The 8,133-nt window shown below is 36.1% G+C and overlaps 1 protein-coding gene across 1 annotated transcript in view; it reads right to left on the bottom strand.

The window, feature by feature from the left end:
• The window catches only part of LOC144957527 (UPAR/Ly6 domain-containing protein qvr-like), a 53,423-nt gene extending 50,285 nt beyond the window's left edge, over nucleotides 1–3,138 (bottom strand). The window contains exon 1 of the mRNA XM_078888865.1: nucleotides 2,841–3,138. The gene's annotated coding sequence lies outside the window, so the exon portion shown is untranslated. The remainder of the gene's footprint in view (nucleotides 1–2,840) is intronic.
• Between the last annotated feature and the right edge of the window lie 4,995 nt (nucleotides 3,139–8,133).

Below are 8,133 nucleotides of genomic sequence, written 5' to 3'. Positions count from 1 at the left end.
AAGAGAGAGAGAATGAAGAGGAGAGAGAGAGAATGAGAGAGAAATAGAGAAAGAGAGAGGGAGAGAAAGAGAGAGAGAGAAAGAGAGAAAGAAAGAAATAGAGAGAGAGAGAGAGAGAGAGAGAGAGAGAGAGAGAGAGAGAAAGAGCGCACATAACATTTCCTTTATTTGATAATCAATGAAGCGTGAAATCCATAATGAGACCAAAGCGATTACCTTGCACGGGCTTACTGTCAAAACAACAATACGACATAACGGTTATCGAACTAGTACTGCCGTACTCTGGAAAAACACATTATATTTAAAAATTTGGCCAGAAAACTCGTCCTTCAGACATCGATCGATTTAAATGAAAAGACACGTATTTTAAAAATTTATCCAGAAATCTCGTCCTTCAAATATCGATCGATTTAAATGAAAAGACACGTATTTATTTTTTTAAATTTGGCCAGAAAGTTCCTCCTTCAAATATAGATCGATTTAAATGACCCTCATCTTGGCAAAAACTCTCAAACCTTAAACTTTAAAAAAAAGACCAAGCGGGGTCCGGGGTATGAGAGTTTTTGCCAAGATGAGGATCATTTAAATCGGTTGATATTTGAAGGATGAGTTTTCTGGCCAAATTTTTAAATATTAAATTCATAGTTGTTTGTTTTTTTAAAAACAGATTACGGCAGTTAATTGGAGTCCCTCGAGTTCATATGCATGGAAAATCGAACAAATTTGTCCGATTTTCAATGGGGGTGAACTCGATAGTGTTTTATTGTGACCTGGCATTGAAGGGCAATTCAGGCAAAAACGGACTGACTGAGATGGCATTGAAGGGCAATTCAGGCAAAATCGGACTGACTGAGATGGCATTGAAGGGCAATTCAGGCAAAAACGGACTGACTGAGATGGCATTGAAGGGCAATTCAGGCAAAAACGGACTGAGATGGCATTGAAGGGCAATTCAGGCAAAAACAGACTGACTGAGATGGCATTGAAGGGCAATTCAGGCAAAAACAGACTGACTGAGATGGCAAAGCAAGACGTGCCAAAGGGACAGATTCTATGTAGAATCACTCTCGGATAATATGTCATTTATTATCATCTCAAATAGGTACGTATATATTACTACGGGGTGAACCAGGTCCTGAAAAGTGATTTTGAACATAAATAATTGACCAAAAATATTGCATTTCCGTTGTGGCTTTGTTTTTTTTTTTCTTTATCTTTTTGTAGTTTTTTTTTTTTTTTTTTTTTTTTTTTTTTTTTTTTTTTTTTTTTTTTTTTTTTTGGTTGTTGTTTGATTGTTGTTTGGTTGGGTTTTTTTGGGTTTTTTTTTTTTTGTTTGTTTTTTTTTTTTTTTTTGGGGGGGGGGGTTTGTTTGTTATTTTTTTTTTTTTGCTTGTTTTGTTTTGTTTTGTTTTGTGGGGTGTTTTTGGTCAAAAATTTATACAAATAAAATTATTTTTTCAAAGTAACAAACGAAATTAATAGAACAGGTTCAAAAGAGAACAAAATATTAAACACGGAACATTTCTTTCTCAAAAACCTTCTTTTTTTTTTTCCCCATAAAAACAATAAATACAACTTAAAACTTAAAAACCAGATAGACGACAGAGAAAGGAAGGACGTGCTAAATATTAATCTGCTGTCTGTCTGGGTTTTCAAGGAATGTATAATTTGTATTACTACAATCTCGGACTTTGCCTGAGGTAAACAAATTCGAAGTGACTATTTAAAAGTCTCCGAATACTCGGGAAAATAAACTTGATCTCTATTTCTCCGAACGGTTTCAGTTCTCAAGATTATTTTGGTTATTTGAAAGATTGCCTGTGTGAATGATGAAACAAATTTATCATTGAAAACACCTTAATTTTTACGTGTTCACCATGCCCAATTCAATTTATGATAAGGCTTCATGCAATCTTCTTTCGATACCAACAATGTTACATTTTACACACGCTATGTACAAGTACACGTAAATGATGCTGAGCCAGTGAAAAAAAAGTGTAGGTACTAAAAAGTACTAAAACAGACCTGCCAACAATCACGGAGAATTCGTAGAGTGACGAAATTTTGGCTCAAATTACAGAAATTCATATCATGAACATCTTTAAGTCAACAAAGCTTATCTTGAAAATTAAAGTTGGCGCGGTAATAATCTATAAGTTTGAAGTGTTTTTAATCCTCGTAATGGTAAATTGTTGATCGACGAGTATAACATTAAACATTGCGATTACTATTTCTATCTTCTAAAAAAAAAAATTAAGCTTTTATATAGCGCAATATCCACGTGAACTTAATGTGGATGTAAATGTGTTCAAAACTCTTTACAGGGAGTCCTTGACCAACAGCAACATTTAACATGTAGGACGGGACATGACGCCTGTTAGGCGATATTACATTTTATTTTCGGACAGAGACAACGTTGTTAACGGCCAGGTACTCATTTTACATCTGAGTACGGTGAGACTCGAAACCAGGACCTTCTGAAAACGAGTTTCATACTCATACCACAAGACTACTTAACCGCACATAATATTATGAGTCTACTGCAGAATGAATCACGTGATAGTAGCATATAAAGAGAATTTAATTAATTTATAATTACAACACGACAGACTTGAAACACATTCCTAAGCTCTACAGTTCGAGTAACACCTACCTGCAGTAACCTATAAATAAATAATACATTATAATGGTCTCTAGTTGTAATGGTTTACTTAAACAATTCAAACAAATCAACGAAAGTGTGTTGTGTGTTATTTTGTACAAGACAACAGTAGACGAACGACACATCTGTATTGACACAAAGAGACAATAAATGTGTTTTTAAATAAACAAATAAATACCTGGTATGTTATGCAGATATATCTATATTCCTAAACTGGAACTTTACACGAAAGGAAGACGATGAAATCATGAAATCGAATCGATCTCAATTTATTTCCAATCAATAACCCGTCAGAACGAAACAAAACACCACACGTAGGTAATTGCACACTCGAGATTAATAAGATATGTTTTATTTGCTGCTGTAGGGTAGAGAAATAGCCTCATAATAATATGAAGGTAAATAATTATGTTTACACACCTACACACAGAATAATATAATATCCGAGTGGCAGAGAAATACGTACAGTAGCTTTGTTATCGACTGGGTCGCGAGTAAGGGCAGCGAAAGATTATTTCATGCCGGTTCCTTTAAATACAAAAATGCCAAACTAAGTTTCATGTCGGTCAACTACAAAAAAAAAAACAAAAAAAAAAAACAAGTACAAATTCATGTGTTTTGTTTATCATGTTGGCTGAAGAAGGGATTAGAGCCCGAAGCGTTCCGTGTTTGGTATTTTGTTCTTGTTCTTTCATTTTTTAAAAGCCGTTATATTCATTGTCGTTTCTTTTTCTGCTTTTATACAGTCTACAGTTTTGTACTAATATAATAAACTATGCTTTACGGAGTATTCAGGAATCTTTGTGAAACAGCGCAGCAGCAGACCGCTATAGCTTCTATGTGCGGCTATTCGGTCTAGTGATATGATACTCGCTTTCGGATCGGAAGGTCCTGAGTTCGAGCCTTGCTCGGCGCATAGTTGAGTCCTTGGAAAAGGCTCTCTACTCACATTCTTTCACCGTACTTAAGTGTAAAGGGAGTACCTGGCCGTTAACTGCGTTGTCTCTGTCAGAAAAAAATTGTAATATCGCCTAACAGACGTCATGTCTCGTTCTAAATGTTAAATGTTGCTGTTGGTTAGGGACCTCTTGTAGAGTGCTTTGAGCACGTTTTGTGGATATTGTGCTATATAAAAGCTCAAGTTTTTTTTAAAAGTGTCAATGTACAATAAATTTTGCCATCCTTTCATCACAGCAACCAGAACAACGTGTCTTTCATTTCGAAATCATCATCATCATTACCATCCCCATCACTTAATATTATTGTTATTATTATTATTATTATTATTATTATTATTATTATTATTATTATTATTATTATTATTATTATTATTATTATTTTATTTTCATTATTATTAGTTTTATTATTATTATTATTATTATTATTATTATTATTATTATTATTATTATTATTATTATTATTATTTTATTATTATTATTGTTATTATTATTATTATTTTCATTATTATTATTATCATTTTCATTATTATTATTATTATTATTATTATTATTATTATTATTATTATTATTATTATTATATTATTATTATTATTATTATAATTATTATTATTATTATGGTCTTCAATATTATATTATTATGCCATCTTTTTCTATTTGGCTTATAAAACTCCTATCTGGCAAAGCTTTCATCCTAAAGCATAAAAAACGTGCCAGCCACCACTCACTCACTGACTGACAGCATTCCGGCTCAACACGCTCCTTCTCCCACTCACGCTTACTCACACTCACACACACACATACAGCCTCGCTCATACACATTTATTAGCACGCACGCGTCAATAACACATTGCCAACACTGCTGCTCACCCACAACTTGTTGGTTGATGTTTTGAACGGTGTGTTGATTATTCAACAATCCCTGCCGCATAAATGCTCGCCGCGATATTGATGCTATGCGTTTAGGTAAAATACTCACAATCTTGGTTTTTTTTTTTAATATAGCGTAATATCCACTAAACGTGATCAAAGCGCTTTACAATGATGGGTCCCTGGTCAACAGCAACATTTAACATTTAGGTCGGGACATGATGCCTGTTAGGCGATCTTACATTTTTTTTCGGACAGAGACAATGCTGTTAACGGACAGGTACTCACTTTACACCTGAGTACTGTGAGAGAATGTGAGTCCTTCTCCAAGGACTCAAATATGCGCCGAACGAGGCTCGAACCCAGGACCTTCCGATCCGAAAGCGAGTGTCTTACGACATAGCTGTACAACATTCTCCAGTCGGATATAAGGTACCAACACACACAACTGTGTATAACCATGAACGTTTATTGATAGATCGAAGTTGACGTCACTTGGGTCATTGTTATTGTTTTTTGCCATCCACGTTTATGAGTAATTATCACTTTTATTAACTGTATTAACTGTATTAGCCAGACTAAAAGTTCACGGTTACACCTAGTTTTGTGTGTTGATCCGTTATATTTCCGGATGTCAATATTGTGAATTTCTTAGTCAAGCGCATACTATCTATATTCTGATATAATTTAGTGAGAAGTAATCACCAAAATGGCTGTCTAAAAACAATAACAAAGAGCTGTTTGACATCAATGTCGTTCCTTCTATGGGCTGACCCGGATAAAGATGTCGGGCACGGACAAAACACTAAGAATAAAGAGAAGAGTCGCGAGACCAACCCATACCAAGCACCCGACGTCCTCTGTCGTTTTTTTTTTTTTTTCGTTTTTTGTTGTTTTTTTTTTTTTGTTTGTTTTGTATTTTTCGAGCTTGGTATGGGCAGGTCTAGCTGCGCTTCTCTTTATTTATGTTCGTGACCGACGTCTTTATCCGGAAGATGGTAGATAGAGGACGGCAGTGTCAGGTCGTCGGAGTCAGTCTCCGGTGTGGGTAGCCCAAATGATGAATTGCGTTTATCAAGAAAGCTCATAACATCCGTCAGCCGGATATAACAAACCAACACACAAATCTATGTGTAACCTTAAACGTTTATAGTCTTGATTGATAGAATTTAGTGAGAACTACTCAGAAAAAAGGCTGCCGACGTCAATAGTCTTCAACAGTCGTACTGTCACTTCCTTCCTTATGACGTATGGTAACTTAGTAACACTGGTTCTAAACTATCGGAACAATGGCTGACACCGTATGAAATATTTCCCCGGCGAGCTTAAACGCGTATCCAGAGGGGGAAAAACCCATCAATTTGATCATGTTTTGACTTTTACACATTCTGATCACAAGGCATATGAAAAGGGAATGAAAAGTTCTAGCCAGCATGAAGAATAAAAAGTAATGATTTTCTTTGTTTAGAACCAAGATGGCCGCTGTTGCCGGGCGCGTGACATCAGACTACTGAATCAAATTGGATTCAATAATTTGATCTCACGTCGCCCAGCAACGGCGGCCATCGTGGTTCTAAACAAAGAAAATCGGTACTTTTTATTCTTCATGCTGGTTAGAACTTTTCATATGTCTTGTGATCAGAATGTATAAGTATAAAAGTCAAAACACGATCAGATTTATAATGTTTTTCTCCTCTGGATACATTTTTATGCTCGTCGGAGAAATATTTCATAACGGCGTCCGCCATTGTTCCGTTAGTTTAGAGCCAGTTACTAAGTTACCATGCGTCATTACGAAGGAAGACAAGAACAATGGCGGATGCCCTTATGAAATGTTTCTCCGACGAGCATAAAAGTGTATCCAGAGGAGAAAAACATTGTAAATATGATCATGTTTTGACTTTTATACATTCTGATCACATGACATATGTGACCAATCGTCTCAAAACGGTCTTATGTCGTGTTGATCCAGATGCTAAAAAGTCAAATTAGAGCTAAACTGGTCACAATTCTGATTTATTGCTATTCAGCACACTAAAATATGATGTTCATTCTCCTCAATAACAATAATATTGAATCCAATTAGAAAACATATGTTCCATAGGTGGACATAATTAGTGATAACAGAAATTGAAATTGAGCTTTCAGGGCAGTATCCACTAAACGTGCTCAAAGCGCATTTACAAGGGGTCCCTGACCAACAGCAACACGTAACATGTAGAACGAGACCTGACGTCTGTTAGGCGATATTGCATTTTTTTTCCGACATAGACAACGCCAGGTACTCATTTTACACATGAGTACGGTGAGAGAAAGTGAGTAAAGAGCCTTTTCCAAGGACTCAATTATGCGCCGAGCGAGGCTCGAACCCAGGACTTTCCGATCCGAAAGCGAGTGTCATACCACAAGACCACATAGCCGCATATAATACATAGAGCCATAACCTAACACCATCCTACACCAAGCAACTGTTGCGTCTTTCTGCAGAACTGAAGCAGCAACAGTGTATATCGGACGGTTTGTTTTTGTTTTGTTTATAAAGGTTTTTGGGCGCTCGCAAGACATTTAGGTCATATCAGTGCCAGTAAAAAGGGAGGAAAAATGGGTTGTAAAAAATAATTCTAGATGTACAATAAAAAGGACTTGAGGGAAAAGTAAGACAATGGGGGGGGGGGGGGGGTATGGAACAAATAGGGAACAGATTTAGATTCCAAGAGAACAACACTATCAGTGTACAGTTTGAAATCACCTGAAAAGTCTCACCCAGACACCAGCGCAAGATCCCACTAAGAGGGATACACTTGTTTTTTTTTTTTTTTGTTTTTTTTTTTTTTTGTTTTTAAGGGTTTTACGGCGCTTGCAACACATTAAGGTCATATCAGCGCCAGTAAAAAGGAAGAAAATGGGATAGTAAAAAGTTCTAGAATTACAATTAAAGCACCCAAGAAAAAGTAAGACAAAGGGGAACTAAGAAGAAATAGGGATCAGATGTAGATTCCAAGAGCATACCTACCACCAATGTACTTAGTTTGAGATCACCTACAAGTCTCATCCGGACACAAGCACATAATCCAACACGGAGAAATACACTCAAATGCCTACATTTTACATTCAAAATAATAAATATAATAATGCATAACAGAGAGATGATTTACAAGGAAAAAAATATCATCTCCCAAAAAATATCTATGCATTTGACTGTTTCCCTCCCAGCTAGGACTCAGGCCAGGGTCAAGACAAAACCAAGTAATCTCATTCCAAGACAAAGACAGAAAGCATGTTGGAAAACAGATATAAGGGGATAGAAGACACAGTATGTACCTCCCTGCCCGCTATGGGAGGTCAGATACACTCAAATGTTTACAAATCATATAAAGTACATAAAAGAGAGATAATTTACAAGGAAAAAATATCATCTCCCTAAAACTAATATTATACATTCGACTGTTTCCCTCCCAGACAAGGACTCCGGCCAGGGTCAGGACAAAACCCAAGTAATCTCATTCCAAGACAAAGAAAGAAAGCAATTGGAAAACAGATACAGGGGATAGAAGACACATCAAGTACATCCCTGCCCACTTTGGGAGGCCGGCAATCCCGCCCATGTGGGGTCGGATTGTTTTATGTTGTATTTTCAGGGGCTTT

The sequence above is a fragment of the Berghia stephanieae genome, chromosome 12 (genome assembly GCF_034508935.2).
Source record: "Berghia stephanieae isolate SIO BIC M18660-M18661 chromosome 12, UCSD_Bste_1.3, whole genome shotgun sequence".
Classification (NCBI taxonomy): domain Eukaryota; kingdom Metazoa; phylum Mollusca; class Gastropoda; order Nudibranchia; family Aeolidiidae; genus Berghia; species Berghia stephanieae.
This window is presented reverse-complemented; position numbering and strand designations above follow the sequence as displayed.